At 35.8% G+C, this 16,852-nt stretch overlaps 1 protein-coding gene across 4 annotated transcripts in view; it reads right to left on the reverse strand.

The window, feature by feature from the left end:
- The window catches only part of LOC105207818 (ras-specific guanine nucleotide-releasing factor 2), a 71,673-nt gene that overhangs the window by 34,507 nt on the left and 20,314 nt on the right, over positions 1–16,852 (reverse strand). The window lies entirely within an intron of this gene.

The following is a 16,852-nucleotide window of genomic DNA, read 5'->3' on the forward strand; positions in this document are numbered from 1 at the left end:
GTATCATTTTTTTTTTTTAAGTAAATATTTATGTATTATAGATAAATATTTCATTAATTCTCTATTTAAATAAATATTTATTAAAATTTAAAAATTTTTTCTTTTGGTGTAGAATTGCTCCTTATATAAATACAGAGAGAAAAATAATAAAATACTGTTTCATTTGTAGATTTCCGGTGGCTGTTTTTTCTTCATATCGCGATAGTGCTTTCGCATAGCGAGCATTCTGGGTGCAACATTGTTTTTACACTTTTATATCTACGGTTACAGGTCCCTAGATTTTCATCGTAATGTATGAGGCTGCATTGCAGACACTACGCAACGAGCGAACCGGGCGCGAGATTTCTTGTATACTTTGCAAAATACATAAACTTTCCAGATAGCAAAATATATGAGAAAATTAATTGTTTGAGTCTAATCTAAGAACGCATGGTAAGCGATTACAAAAAAATCATAATTTTTTTTTAATTATTGAAGATTTGAAGCTATTAACGCGATTGCACGATTCATTAATTTTATATTTTTATTATTGCACAAATGTAACAAATAATACGTTCTCAAGATTCATATTCTTATTAGTGTGACAATCTGACAATTAACGTATTTTTAAATTTTATATTTCTGTTAGCGTGCAAATGTGACAATTAATGTATCCTAAATATATGAAATAAATACACAATTTTTTAAAGATAATGTCCAACATATTTTTTCTCTAAGATATTGAAAATTACATATTGATAAATTCTGTCTTATTACTTGTTTGTAACTTTTAATTTGTCTATATTTTGTCTACAATATTATAAAAACTCGTGGATTATGTGGTTATTTGTGTATAATTACTTAGTATTGTCCTCTTAGCTCGAATTTTTAATTTACTATTTATCCGGACAGAAACATTTCTTGAAGCAATAACAACAAATTGCACAAATCAGAATAAGTAACATAGTATACAAATTATTTCAAAAGTTATATATAAGTAGATCAAAAACTTTGACAAGAAACTTTGTCAGCCATTATAATATGAGTTATATGTATATTTCCATTATATTTTTCAACTTTGATTTTTTTGTTGTGTATCGATCCAAATCAAAAGAAGAACATTTTTGTTAGATTGAATTATTCAAAGAAATCTTGTTTTTAAGATATATAAATAAAAATATAAATACATTATTTTTATACCCTAAATAGATTTGCTTAACTGCAGCGATATTATCTTAACATTATTCTAAATTTAAATGATAATAAAAATTGTGATAAGCTAGATGCTGAAAGGTCATTGTGTGATGCATTTTCTTTCACTACGTGAGAAAAACGTCGTAATCGATCAATGTGACTCTTCGCTCGGGAGACTTTCTTTTCCCGGATCTCTTAGAAACAGGAGGATTTGACGGCGATACGAAAACTCCTTCTCTTTCCCTTTGAGAGAGAAATGTCTGAAAGATCAGGCCTCTGAGGACATGAAACTGTAAGATCGCGTAAATGTATCGTGGTTCCCACGTGTATTTGACTTTGCTCTTTACTCTTGAAACTATGAAATGGGAGAAGTTTATTTCGGCGTTTTGTGCCAACTGAGAGTGTGCTTATTGGAACGAAACTTATTCGAGACTGTTGCAACTAACGCAATAATTACAGCTTTTGACTTCTTAACTATGATATGTCAGCAGTCTTTGATACCGTTTCATTTAAACATTCCACGTGTGTACACGTAGAGTTGACAAAAGTTGGAAAGCTTTGTGCGAAAAAACATAATTGCTCCAGGCATTAATTTTGTGTGTGTGTGTGACATTGCAAAATCATTTAAATCAGAGAGTTTGAAAAACTCTGTGTTTGAATTTTATTCCATTTTCTGACTAAAATATATTTCACAAATATCTCTAGATTTTGTATAAAAATTTGTTTTATAAAGATTAAAGAAGTCGAACTTATTCTGACAAATCTTTCAGCTATCCTTTAGGTCTCTATCATCCGATAGTAAAAAAAGGCACGAGTCTAAATTGTCAGGTCGATTACGCGTAGTAAGCTAACGCTAAGCTAGCAATCCATCACACGACTAGTAATCATCTCAGCTACGATTTACTATCCCACCACATATAGTTACTTGAGGACAGTTTCTAGCGAGATCGTGTACACGGAGAGCGTCTCGCCTTGATAACACATTCGAGGACGGAATCTCTAAGCCGCTACTACCTCTCTTATCAAGGAGGGAGACTCATGTCAACTTGCATTTAGATTAGACGGTGCATATTCCACCTCGCTTTGCTTGCACAGAGAACTGCGACTAACTCTATTTGTTAAATGTGTCACACCCGCGTCTTTCACACGCGGGTGTGACACATTTAACAAATTTTTATTTTCATGATATAATTTAAACGGGCATTTTGTTATTTACATCTATGGTTGGGAAACAACGCTATTATAGTAAACTATTTTTAAACTATTATATAACGATAATGAATCGCTTTTAGCAATTAGTAACCATAGTTACTTTTTCTATTCGGAAACGAGTTATTTTTAAAAAGTAACTTTTCCAATCCTGTTCATATTTCGTTTAGATATTTTACACATTCAAAGAAATTTTATATGTTCTCAAAAGTGCCGCCATTGCGATAAGCAATATAATGTAACGAGCGCACTATCAGAATACGCAGCTGTTACCGTCGAAGCGGAGGACGAATTCCGTTTATGCCAAGGTCGAGCTGTCGGTTTAATCTAGAATTATATACAACCTTGCAGTCGCATTACGGCAAATCGTAAATCTGCCGTTCTTATAGAGTCGCAATGGTAGCAAAGATCCGCGGTGCAGCGCATTAACTGCGATCTATCGTTGTTTGATGAAAAAGAAAAGCGTGCTAATCATAATTTCAATTCATGGTTTAATGCGGGCGTTTTAATAAGCAGGCATTCGCTCTCCGAATGCCGACCGAAGGTTCAAAGAGATAACGGCATTTTGCACCGCCACGTTCGCTCATTAACTTCGGCTTCCCGGTTCTCGAAGCACGCAAAACTGGTTCCAGCACCTATGCACGTTTGGTTATCGAGGCTATAATTGGTTATCGAGCCTCGTTAAATCGTCATGAATTCAAATGATCAACACGAGGAAGGCTGAATTCTCCCCACTCTATTATAAAATACTAGTGAAATATGTGGAGATTTATACATTTTGCATACCAATATAGGATCAAATACAGGACAAAATTATTTTATCAGCATAATGTCGAAAGAGACTGCGCAAACGGTTTAATCAACACACACTTGCAAACCAACAATATTCAGTAAAAGAAAACATTTTATTTTTGTTTTCCATTATACTAACGTATATACATATATATTTGCATTTTTAAAGATAAATACATCTCTTTTGATATAAATTGTAATATTTCATTTATAAAGTGGTAAGCTCGATGAAAGAGCGAACTGAGTTACATTTGACCCACTTTTAGCTTAACCTAAAGATATCGCGGTAACCCACGTGTTAAAAAACTGAAGTAATTCGGTGAATTCAATTTTTGAAATGTATTACAGATATTTGTCCATTGTTACGTTTCCGTTATCATAAGCAAACAGAGAACTTTTTTTGCAACGTACAGAATCCATATTATACGTCAGTGTGAATCTCTGCTGAAAAGTTTGCACTCCCGCTCTTGAATTTTTAAATGGAAACTGCCATTCGAGGGTCGCACGACGGCCTCAGAATGCAATTTTTATATTATATAGTATGCACGTGTGAGAAGCCGAAAACAAGCTTAAAATAATAAAAAAAGGATCTCTCTCTCTCTCTCTCTCTCTCTCTCTCTTCCTTCCTCTCCCCCCTTTCTCTTTCTCTTTGCGCAGACGAATAAATGGACCGAAAGGACGCAAAATAAAAAATGGACATTTCAAAGATGTATAAGATAGAAAGATGATATGAGAAGAGATATCTTTGAAAATATGTATCTCGTTGAGAAATGTGAAAGTTAATCCTTATTGAGAGTGAAAGCGGTTACCCGTCGATAAATATCGCGCGCAAATTAAAAAACGTATAATTAACAGAGTTCATTACAACAATTTTTACTCAATTACGTATATCTCTTATTCTTTGCTTTGCGTATACGCGCGCGAGCAGATCTCTATTACATTTAATACAACTCGCAAAAAAATAAAAGAGCAGGTTTTTCCGCCGTTTCTCATCGACTTTTACCTTGTGACGTTATTTCATGGCAAAATGAAAATTATCCAACCTGTTTTAATCCGAACGACTTTCCATACGCGGGATTAAAACTGATTAATAATAAGTTACATAACTCGTCCATTTACCCCCCAAGACCAACTTTCTCACATAATGAACTATCGCGCGCAACGGGGGTTCCCGGGACGAACTATCGCGAGAGCCGTAAAGTGCAATTCGCGGCACGTTCTCGGGGTTGTTATAGATTCTCGCACGCGCGATGAGACTTCAATAAAATCACTCGCGTCAGACGGTATATCTCCGGATATATCTCCGCCAGCTACGTACAAACGTGCAGGTACGCTGCAATTCGAACAACACTGTTTTCCGATACATTTCACCTCTCGTCAGTTAGAGATTCGATAGACGTTTCCTGTGAGAGGAAAAAAGAGGGGTGGGATGGGGGGGGACGGGGAAAGAGAAACAACTCAAAATTCTTGTTATCAGACAACATTTGTATTTCTGATCGATAGAATTCGTACGATATGTCGCGATACGAACGGAACGTTTCCGGTATAATAAAAGGAACGTGAGCCGCCGGTTAAAGCAAAATAAGGACCGGTCGGAGAAAATGGACCGGCATAGAGCGATATATCTTCGTGGGCACCTAATCAACTTTTTTAAACACGCCATTCCGAGCGCTCGCAAGTAACAAAGGTAAATTGCACGCAGAGCTTGAAGCGCACGATTCCCCGGTCGTCGGAAAATTGAGATGAATGCCAAGGGTAAATGTTTGACAAGGAAAGGAGAAAAATAATTTGCTCTGGGTCACGAAGTTCCTCCTGACTCATCCGGTACGTAATATATGTATGTGTACTGGCGATAAGTAACGCGCGGAATGACCGCGCGCGATTGATTATTAGTTTGTATCACTTTGCGTTTGCAATTTATTCGAATAAAACATAATGGAAATTGGAATTTCAATTTACGAGGACGACCGAGTGTTATTGAATTACGCTCGCGTGTAACGAGTATTAATGTGAACATAATAAAAATAATATCGAGTCGTATATACGTATATATACGGCTCTGATAAAGTTACGCGCGCGCCCGTGTGTGTGCGTGTATAAATTCGCGCGTGTAAAATGCATGAAGAAAATTAGCGAAATGCGTTTTCAGCGCATAAAGCGAAAGAGTGGTTACCACAAAGAATTGAAAAATAAAAAAACGTGTTGCTGTAATAATAACGGATTAAAAAGTTACGTGACAATTCGTTAAGTAATTAAATAGTACTAGCTAGCCGCGCGATACATTTTTCTTTTCTAGTATGTTCGAGCGGTTCGAGCTCAAGATTTGCATAGAAATTTTCACGATTAATTACGCACATTTGAAATAACGCGAAATAACCGTTTAGAACCTTTTTAAAAAGATGCACTAGTGTGTATGTGTGCGTAAAGAAGTATCAAAAATTCACATTCGTATATTTTTATATATTTCAATTATGTTTAAATTTATATATTAATTCAATTAAATTTCATTAATGCGCACTGATGTACAGCACGTTAAAACGGTTGTACATTGATCTAATGTAAAAGTGAAATGCAAATATTTCAAATAATAAAATATATATTTTATTAAACAACATAATAAAATACATTGAGGATTTCGCAATTTAACCCGTTAAATACATATCTTTACAATACGATTTGTGTACGACAGTTTTAATGTGCAAAATTTTTTATTTTAGTAAATACTGTATGCAAAATTCTTTTTATTTCGATGCACATTACATTTTTATAGAATATAAAATATAAATTGTCAAAAAAATACACTGTTTGGCAATTTGTATTTTATAACACGTAAAATACAAATTGTCGACAAATTACAATTTGTATTTTATAATATATAAAATTGTCGTATGCATTGAAATAAAAAAAAATATAGTTTTTATATGCTTTTCAAAGTCTCTTTTATTAGGATATGCTTGATTAATTGCTCAAAGAAAAATGTAAGATCAATATAAAAGAATTTGAAATTTGCATTTGTTTTATAGTGTATATAATAATTGCATCTATTTATATATAATATTTAATATATATATATATATATCTATATATGAATCTATTATAGATACTGCAATTTAATTGCAATTTAATTCATATATTGATAAGGTATTAATAATAATTTAGCACTTTAGTATTGTTATGTATAATTAACGTATTTAAAGCAAGAGGAGAGAGAAGAGAGAAATTGTACATATTATAGATGCAAATATTATTGCAAAGGGTAGCTATGCGTATCATAATCAAAATATTAAACTAATAAGTAAGCTGACCTTTCAGTATCAAAACACGTTATTATACAATACATAATCATGATACTCGCTCGCAGCATAGTATTTTATCATAACGCTGCAAAGGCGTCTGAAGGACACAATCGTTTTGAGTAAAATTGCGATAGAGATAACATGATAAAATATGTTATGGCATAGTAGATCTCAAATTGGTTTAAATCGATATGTCAATTTTATTTAAATTAATCACAATTGAAAACTTTTATTGTCATGTACAAAAAAAATATCAATATACGTTATATGTATATTTTATCAGATCACTAATTCTTGAGAAAGTATCTTAATTAAAAGCACGTTTAACGTGAAATTTCCGGAAAAGTTGCTCAGTGACGCGGCGTTTTCTTTTTTTCTTTCTTTCTTATGCATTTGACGTCATCCCGTGCCGCATTTAAACGCGATCGTGCAATCGAGACATATGAACGACACATTATTTTATTTTCAGGAAGATGGCTCTTGCGAAATACTTTTCTCACGCGCGCACAGAAAAAGAAATAGTTACTGATCTTCTTCAAACCCTTGTAAAATAATGAACTCTGGCTACGACTAAGATGAATACAGAGCTCTATCACTGTACCCTCAACACGGAAATTCAATTAAAAAGAACGCGAACGATTAATGTATGCACCTAGTAAATCAAACTAAATTTAAGTTAAATATAATACGTTTCTTAAATTTAATAATTCAGTTTAACTTTTCTGTTTGTTTGACATCTGATACATTTATTGAATAAGGTCCACTTAATTTATTTTTTAAAAACGCTATTTAATAGAGTTTTTAAAAAATAAATATAACTGGATTCTCTGTTCAGCCCAGGCGCTTTATATTATTTTAGTTAAATTAATGATGTTTGAAATAGAAGCAAACTAAATTAGAGTGAAGTTATTTTAATACATTTCCTGAATGTAATTGTTTAATTCTTCAAAGGTATCTATAAAAATAATAAAATTACTCTCAAAATGAGTATAATTTAACATTACGAATTTAACAATGTACATGCAGCGGCGTTTTTTTTTCCAAAAAATTGATTTGCGGGAAACCACTGGCGCGTGACGTGTGGTAACCGAAGCTTTAATATATCGTAATAACGGGACAGGAATACTCTCTAGTAAGGGGATATCGGTAACTGACGAAACTTGGTGCACGTGGGGAAGGACAGTTCCGCACAGGTCCTTCGATGACCGGCTCAGAACATTGTTCAGATTCTCGTGATTCTCATTTCGTTCCGGTGCGACGTTCACCTACGACCTACATCTCGCGTTGCCCTCGGCCTCGCCCTCTCGTCCCGCCGAGGTCACCGAGAGCACCTGTTAATCTTAACCGCATCATCGCCACTGAGATGTTCCCATCTGAAGTCGTCCGATCGACAGGCGTTTGCGCTCTCGACGGACATTCGATCTACTGTTGTCACATTGTGCAATCCCTGCCGCCGACCACTTTGCGCAATGCATCACCGGCGTTACACGATGCATTTCCGCGACGGATAGAAATTAGTGTCTAGATAGCGTCCCTCGGGAAAAGCCGGATGTAGCTGATCCGGCTATTGATATGAAGGCAGAAGGATGTGAGAGTGTAGAGTACGGAATGAGCGAAGCATTTATTACCGCTCTAGGTCAAGCTAAAGGTGATAATCCCCATCATACGGGAAAATTATATAAAAATAATAAAATAATTAAAAGAAATTGAAATTAATAAGTTTAGAATGTATTTATTAAATTGACAAAAATTCCAACGATTACGTACGCACGTGTTTTGTAATAAAAATCAAGTGTTTAAGTATTTAGAGTAAGTATTGAGAAAGGTTAAAAAAAGGTATGATTAAAAGTTAAAATATATGCATATAAAATCTTTTATCGCAAGAAGCAAGCTATTAATAAAAAATTAAAAATGACGGACAAATTAACGACGTGCCAGGAGATGACAGGACGCGTTAGTCGCGCACACGTTGCTAAGTGCCAGTTATGCTAAATGTCACAAGAAAATGCGCGCAAATTGGGTTCCAAGAGTTTCAGATAGACCTCGCAAAAAACGTAATTAGGAGGGATGGGTGACGCGACGGGAAGGGAGACGAGGGAGATAAGAGATAAGCGGCGCGGAAGCTGCTCTGCGCGAGGTAAGCTCCCACGAGGAGCTTATTTTTAGCTGGAAACAGAATCGATTCATCCCTTCTGATGCTATGCCAGTTGCCGCGGTACCAGCAACGTTGAGCCCAAAGCCGCGCGGCGGCCGAAGGGGAGGCAGAATACGAGAGTGAGAATAAGGCCGTGGGGCGACACCTGGATAGCTACGTGTCAGAGAAAAAGGGACAGAAAGAGCCAGAGAGAGAGAGAGAGAGAGAGAGAGAGAGAGAGGCATAAAAGCAGGCATATATATCGTACTCTCGTGCTCATGCATCTATATATGTTACGTGTAACTCAGCAACAGGCGGGATCAGACCACACCGGTCTCGTATGCAGCTCTCTCTCTCTCTCTCTCTCTCTCTCTCTCTCTCTCTCTCTCTCGTCTTTGTGCTTCCCTGACCCTCTTTCGTCGGCCTATCCCAGTGCCTTTTACTCAGTAACCTTGTTCCGCGCGTGTGCATGCAACATCCGCGCAGTCAGGTAGATGTAAAATTCAGTACTCCCCGATTTAGTATCCGGGGCGGTTTAGCCCTCCAAAATACGTGCTTCCTCTTGGGTCTTCTTTCTTTCTCCTCCTCGTGATTATTTCTTTTATTCTGCTTTGATTGCGACGCCCACGTCGACTGGAGCGAGGATCCCATCAATTGCCACGATTTTATTAAACTTTTAAGGGCTTCTTATTTCGATAATTATTATAAACTTAATAAATACAATTCTTTGATGAATTTGCAAACTGATGTTCAAAAAAGTTATGTTTTATACATAGCTTTCTATAAGAAAGTATAATGCAGATGTTTTCTTTGCCAAGATAGAAAGCTTATTTTTCTTTAATTAAACAAAATTTATTTATAGATCAACAATCTAAGATCACAATCGCAATAAAACTTTGCATAAAATGTAAAATGCTTAATTGTATAAAAATTGAACTTTTGTCATTATTGTTTAAAATAATTTTATTTTTAATAATAAAGTAAATAAACTGTAAAAATGTGTTGGAGGGTAAATAAAAATATACTGTTATTCATACAAACTTTCATATATATTTTGGCCTTGGCCATAAGAGACTTAATATTTTTTAAATGGGAATTATTCTTTGTTCCGAGAAGCCTTAAAATTTACGTGTGTGATGTCAGTAATCGTTAATATGAAATAATACTGATAAAAAAAATTTAGATAAATGAAACAGATACCGGTGCCTTATAATTTTGGCTAAAGTTGTGTGTGTATATGTACAGTTTATTTACAGTATAAATATTAACACATTTCAATGTACTTTGCAAAGCCTGTAATACATTCTTCTTAACTGGATGTTACTGTTTAATTGTAAACATGGAACAGTAAAATTTCGATATTACATTTAGTTTATAGGTTCATACATTCGGAACATATAGAGTTAATTTGAGGGCTGATCAAATACAAATAATAATCGATCAATTGAAAATAGTGGATAGCATCGTTACGTATCGGGCGGCCAATGCGTGCTACTCTGATGGCCGTTGCCCATTAATCTTCGTAGTTGGCGATGGATTCATTCAAGAGTATCGTGAAGCGCCATTGAGATAAACTCCGATATACATCGGCGTGGATTGTCAATACTTAGCGAGCTTGATATGGCCCAATCGCGCGGATGTTGAGCGTGGAATTTTCGAAAATTGATTATCGCGTTGTGACATTTCGTCGTAAACGAACGCGCAGCGGTGAATTATAAATGCGTTATAGAATCTCTCTAGCGGTAAAAGAGTTTTACTCGGTTTTTCAAACAATCCCATGACGCTCCTACAATTACGACTAATGAAGTATCGCGGTAGATTTTACGTTTCTATAAAGTGAAGAGTGCTGTTTGGCGGAACGTTAAGCTGGAGTAGCTAGACAATAAAATAAGGCACGTCTGCGCGCGCGATACGACCGTCCCGTAAATATGCTAGTTCAGATCTTTATGGACGTAGCCGGGAAATATTTTATACGTGTCAAACGCGTCGCTTTGACGTTTTAGTGGTATGCGGCGAAAAAGCGACGATGAAAAGCATTCGAGTCACGCTTGACCTCTCACGCTTGCTCGGGCAAGCGGGCGTCGGCGTCGCGCGTCGATTTCCCGTAGAGCTGCGGAGCAGCGGCGGGGCGCGGCTTGAATTTAACTCCCGCGATATATTCGCGGGAATGGATTTAATTTCATGGCGAAAGCTCGGGGGTCGAGGAGTGAGAGAGAGAGAGAGAGAGAGAGAGAGAGAGAGACGCGGGGTATTACGGGCGGTAGTTATCGGTCGTAGTTAGAACGGCGCGAATTGACGATAAGAACCACGATGGGGCGAGAGAAACGGCGGCGCGCGGCGCCGCTCCGCGTGCAATCTCTCGGTGCAGCGCACATTGCAGAATGCAGCGCGTGCATATCGCGAAGAGCGCGGTGGCAGCCTTTCGAGCCTGTTTCCCGCAGCGCCCGTTCAATTGTCATCGCGCGCGTGCATACCCAAGCCGACGCGACGTGACATGGCAGCCGACGTCGGATTAGAGCGTCACGAATGCATCGAACGCGTCGCATTTACGCCACTTTGCGCGCACATCACGAGCTGCGCAATCCCCATTGCATTTCGATTCCCCGTGAGAGAGCGGACGCGCGCGGTTGTCACTAGGCTTCTCCTCGAGAATCAATTAACGAGCAAATTTGCCGCGGCCTGCCACAACGATTGCCGCGCGTCCGTCGCCGTTAGGCTGTTATAGCGTAATAGCGTAAATAGCGTTGTACGATTTCAGCATTTCAACGAGATTTTAACTCAGGGGAGAATACCGACCAGAGAGAAGTAAACTCGCGCCAATGATAAAACTCAATCTTCCCTTTTTTCCCTTTTTTTTTTAAGTTCAGTAACAGAGTATCTAACCCTCTAGAAGTTACATTGTTTTATTGTAATTAGAAAAAAAGTTTTATAACTGATTTTATTCAAAGGTATCTTGTAAGTGAAGAATCGATGCCCATGAAACACCGAAAGTAGAAACGTTATACAAACATTTTATTGCAAGAACGTTGCGAAATGATGTTGCAACAATATTACAATAAAATATATATTTACTTTGCGATGTCATGATAATCAAGATATATTTAATTACGATTGAAAAATCTGTGTGGGACATGTACACAAATATACTAAAAATTAAGAAAATAAAAAAAATCGGCAATACACTATTAAACCGTAACTACAGCAATGAATTTTTTGGACCCGAAAGAGGTTTTAATCATTTGACATTTCTGTACGGTTGACGTTATAGGATTTTTAATTGTAGCTAAATTTCCTTCACTAACCTTCCTCTAACAATCGCCGTATGACGGTATTTTATTTGCATTGAATGTTCAAACGAGACACTTGAAAAATCATTCGGTTGTTCGGTTATTTGGATCAGGATACTGAGCATTTTCAAAAATAACTCCACGTGACTAATTACAGCAGACTCGTGCGTAAATGCAACACAAGACTCTTGTATAAAATTGCTTATAAGCTTGATGAATCAGAAAATGTGCATGTGTGAACAAATATTTATACATAAAATCTTAGCAGTTTATTTTCATAATGTGTTTAAAAGATTGCAGCAGCGTTATTAAAATCATATTTATATTCATATTTTAATAACGTTTGTGAAACATTGCATTGCAATATACAAGGTTACAATTTTTCTGCGAAAAAATTCTGTGCCGCACAGGCTTTTAATTTTTTTTTTTCCCCGATCTCGCCCCTCTTCCGCGATAAAAATACTATATTTCAGTAATTAATGCTACATTCACTTCCATTGTCAATTTTTAATTGTAACAAACTAGATCCCAAATTTCGTTTGTTCTTTTATTTGCGCATTGAAAGTGAATGCTGCAAATATACAACACTAGTTACCGAAAGATTAAGAGCGAGAAGAAAATCAACGACGTTTTTATCGACGACGTCATTCCCGGTTCCAAAGATTAGAAATTTAATTTTGCAGGAACGTTTAAGTAGAATTTTTTTAAATCTAATTAACCGACATCCCTTCCGCAGGGCAGAGTGGGTGGCTTTTCGTCGAAGAGAATCTCTTGTATTTTTTAACGGTGCGAACAAAAAAGTTGCAGAGAAACCAACACTGATCGTCCATCCTGTTGAATCTATTTTTGAAGTTCTCCGGTCCGCAGGGTCAGAGGCGAAACGACCCTCGAGGCAGTCTTCCGCGTAAAATTGCAATTCCGCAGGGGTTTTCTGATATCCTGCCCTCCGCTCTCATATTTCTCGGCGACGTGTATCTGAAAATCTTTCACGACGCGCGGGCGCACACGTGGCCGACAACAAATTTCACTCATTTTTCACATCCACCACCTTTTTCCGGTTGTTTAATCGTTTTCCTCGGTTCGTTTGACCTTCTCTTCGAGCTTGCAGCTCGTAGCTCGTTCTATTACCTCGGCATTCAGAATTACGGAAAAGTAGACTGTGCATTTTTAAATATATTCAACATTTCGTGCACTCAACGAGATTGAAAAAATGATGGACGTAAAGTTTACGCTTTTATATTTCGTTACGTAGCACGTTGTATAACGATATAGCAGACTGGTATTCCGCGAGATCCGAGTTAAATCTGTTGTGTTACGCGTCTTTACGGCGACATCGATTATTCATCGACCGCGTTTATCGTCAGCTCCGTTATTAACGTTAACACATCGTTGGTAATTACATCGCAGCGTTAATTAGCGAACTTTGGCCGTACGCATTATGTTGGGAAAATAATTAATTGCATAGCTCGCGGAATTAAAACACGGCGCGCAATAATGAGATCGACCGATATGCGTAAAATAATCGGGATTCACCGATCACGTCGATTGAAATTGTAACTCTACTGCGATGCGTAAATTGAGATCTCTTTTAAAAGATGATGAACGAATGCAACATTTTAAATAAACGCGAGCACAGACTTTTAAGAAATTAATCTCTCCAACACTGTTAGTCAGAGAAACTCTACACCAGGAGATTCTATATCAAAAAGCACAACACGATTCTGGACTCTGTAACAAACTGAAATCTACGAGCTTTTGAAAAATTCTAGCTAGGGTCAAGTGGAGTAATTGATATCTTTGATTACGTGGAAATAGAAAAATTTAATGAAAGAAAATTTTTAATGTATTATTTTCATTTAACATACTTTAATAACAAAAGGATAAAATTTTAATTAGGGCAGAGTTGCCAAACGCGTATTACTTGAGTTATATTTTATTATATTTTATTATATTTGATGCAAATCAAAGTTCAAAATTGACTTGATGTTTCAGACATCTATCGTTGCTATTATGTTAAATCTTTCAGTAATAACAAATTAAATTGTTATAAGTTTTTCCGTAACATGCTGCGAAAGATTTAGAAAACTGGTCTCGAAGAAAATGATTCTAAAGCATACTTGTGTTGTCATAATTTCTATATAATTTTTATTTTATATTTATTTGTAATTTTATTTTCTATTTCCGTTGAGTTGCATCACTATTGAATTTTGTGTTTTATTCAATGTTTTATTTTTAGCTCAACTTTAACTTTACTTATTATTGAAAAATCATTTGCTCGTCCCTTCAGTTTTTACAATTTGATTTTGTGTTATTCTTATTATAGTAGAGATGTTTGAGTTATTTAATGTTGTTATTTAATAATTCAAAAATTTTAAGCGACTTAGTTTCATATCACGAGATACGTCCGATGCAAAAAAAAGAAATAAAAAGAGAAAATTTCAGAGCGCCGGACGTAATACATATAATAATAAATAATAGTAAAAATTTAAACAATGCAAAAACGTAAAAATGTAATATTATTTTGCGTAATTGTCACGAGAAAGCGATTAATTAGAGGAGGAGCCAGTAGCCCACATATAGGAGGCGCAAGTTACTGTGATATTCTCCGACATCTATTATCTGCACACCACGCTCCGAGAGCGCATAAGCAGATAAGCGTCAGAACATACATCGTCGATAATAATCGTGTAGCTTGTACATGATTACGAAAGCAGATTGCAGCTATCAAAGATATGTCAGATGCGGAGGCGTTCCCGGCAGATCTCTCTTTCAACATGAAAATTGTCAACATTTACGCTTCATATTATTTTATGATTTTCTATTATATTTACAAAAACAATATCTGTTTTATTAAAATATTTTCAATTTTCATCCTTCCGTGACACATCGTTGTGTAAGACGGATGGACGCAAAAAGATAGACGATGTTGCCTTTTATTAGCGGCGTTGCCTTTTATTACTGGTGAGATATATTTCTAGATCGTATAATATTAATGAGAGATACGCGACGCGAGCGAAAGAGAGAAACGGAAAGAGACTGTGACTCGAAAATAACAAAATAGCTGGCGGTATGTGCGCATCAATTAGAGATCAGATGTAACGCCGGGATATTTCTGCATCCCCAGATGAGTGTGCGAGAGCTCGGCGGTGCAAAGCGCTCGATTAAGAAACGTCGGATTTAACCCTCGCACCTGACATTATATAGGATCGCCATCCTTGACCTCCTCGCGAGCATGAGCGAGCGAAGAACATATCTCGGCTACCTCACACACCCTTATTCAGTGGAAATATAATTTATTAAGACGCATTCTCTTCGGCCGTTCCTCGTATTTCCCACTATGCAACTGAATATTCCATCGTGGTGATTAAATGAAAAAGCAGAGCATTTTTGTAAAACAAAACGATAGCGATTACCATCGCGAAACGCCCTAATACGGCCGTTTGATTAATTATTCAAGACCCGATTATCTATTTCCCTATTCGGGTCGCTACCTTAATATATGTAATAACTGTCCCGATTAGAGAAGTTAATCGAGCAATCCATAAGGGAAGTAAGTACATGATGGTTTCACGGTTCGATGACGAGCAACTCGGTAATTTTACGAGAGGAAAAGGTCTCGCTCGTGCAAATGACAATGTTCGATAATGCAGGAATCCAAAGCGGCTGTCTCCAGCAGAGACGTAGAATATTCCGACACGTGCTCTCTTAGAAAGGAAGATCCACATTTGTCCGCGCCCTAAGGTCGCGATAGCAAGATTAAAAAAAGACAAGTGAATACCGCGCGATGATATAGCTTCAAGAAACATCATTTTATACGGTTGATCATTTTTGAAATGAATTTCCTAACGTGTCCCTCTAAGCGTTTCTCGAGTTTTCAAAATAATTATAGTCTTGGCAATATCGTTCAGAAGCGACACCAAGCAAGAAAAATATTTTGATTCTACGAAACATATAATGGCATAATGTATTTTAATAAGACAAAACAGAATTTCTCATTATTATTCGACCATAGATATAACTTTACTTTATAGCTAAAACTAATAGACTGATTTTTACAAAGATTTAATTATAGCATCTTTTGGTTGGAGTTATAAAATTTTTTATTTCATTCACTAGATACTTCTTTTACTAAAAAGTTATATTGACTTAAACTAAATATAAGTATTTAATATCATTATTAAGAATTCTGGTATATTTAACAGAAAGGAATTAATATTCGTCTGGTAATTTCTAAAAGAATTTTAAAAGAATGATTCGTCCATTTCCCAATAGACATATTGGTTGAATCTAGCAGATTTCCAATTTATGCAACTCCACAGCTTTTTCCAATGAACTAATGAGTGAAACGATTAAAATTTTAATTGACTTTCTCATATCAGAGACAATTATCAAAGACAAGGGCCCATATTCTCTACTAACTTTTACCGATAAATGGGCTTTTTACTTTATATTGCACATATTCTCTAAATCGAAATTAGTGTATTATTCATTGCAAGACAGTGAATAATCTGATTTCATGTATAAATCAGTGATATAAACAACCATTCAGTGATAATACATTGATTCCGATACATTGATGAATGAAAATACTTTCTTTTCATCAAAATCACTCAAAGACAGTGCAGTCACTGATTATCACAATTATAAGTATAATACTGCAAATTAAAAAGGTATCATTAGTTCAGATTTAAAGAGTATACGGTTTTCTTTTCAAAGTTTTCTCAGTAGTTTTCTAAGTATTTTCTCAAGTAACACCAATTTTTTAAATTTATTTTTGTAAATACGTTATCACCTCTGTTTCTTTTTGATCCATCGTGCAATGAGGTCACATTTATATAAATAACATCCTAAGTAATAAATATTTTATAAATAATATTAAATGTAATATATATTAATATCTGTAACAATATTAATTGTATTTCATAATTTTAATTCTAGAATGGACTGAACAAAACATTGAC

The sequence above is a fragment of the Solenopsis invicta genome, chromosome 14, assembly GCF_016802725.1.
Source record: "Solenopsis invicta isolate M01_SB chromosome 14, UNIL_Sinv_3.0, whole genome shotgun sequence".
Classification (NCBI taxonomy): Eukaryota; Metazoa; Arthropoda; class Insecta; order Hymenoptera; family Formicidae; genus Solenopsis; species Solenopsis invicta.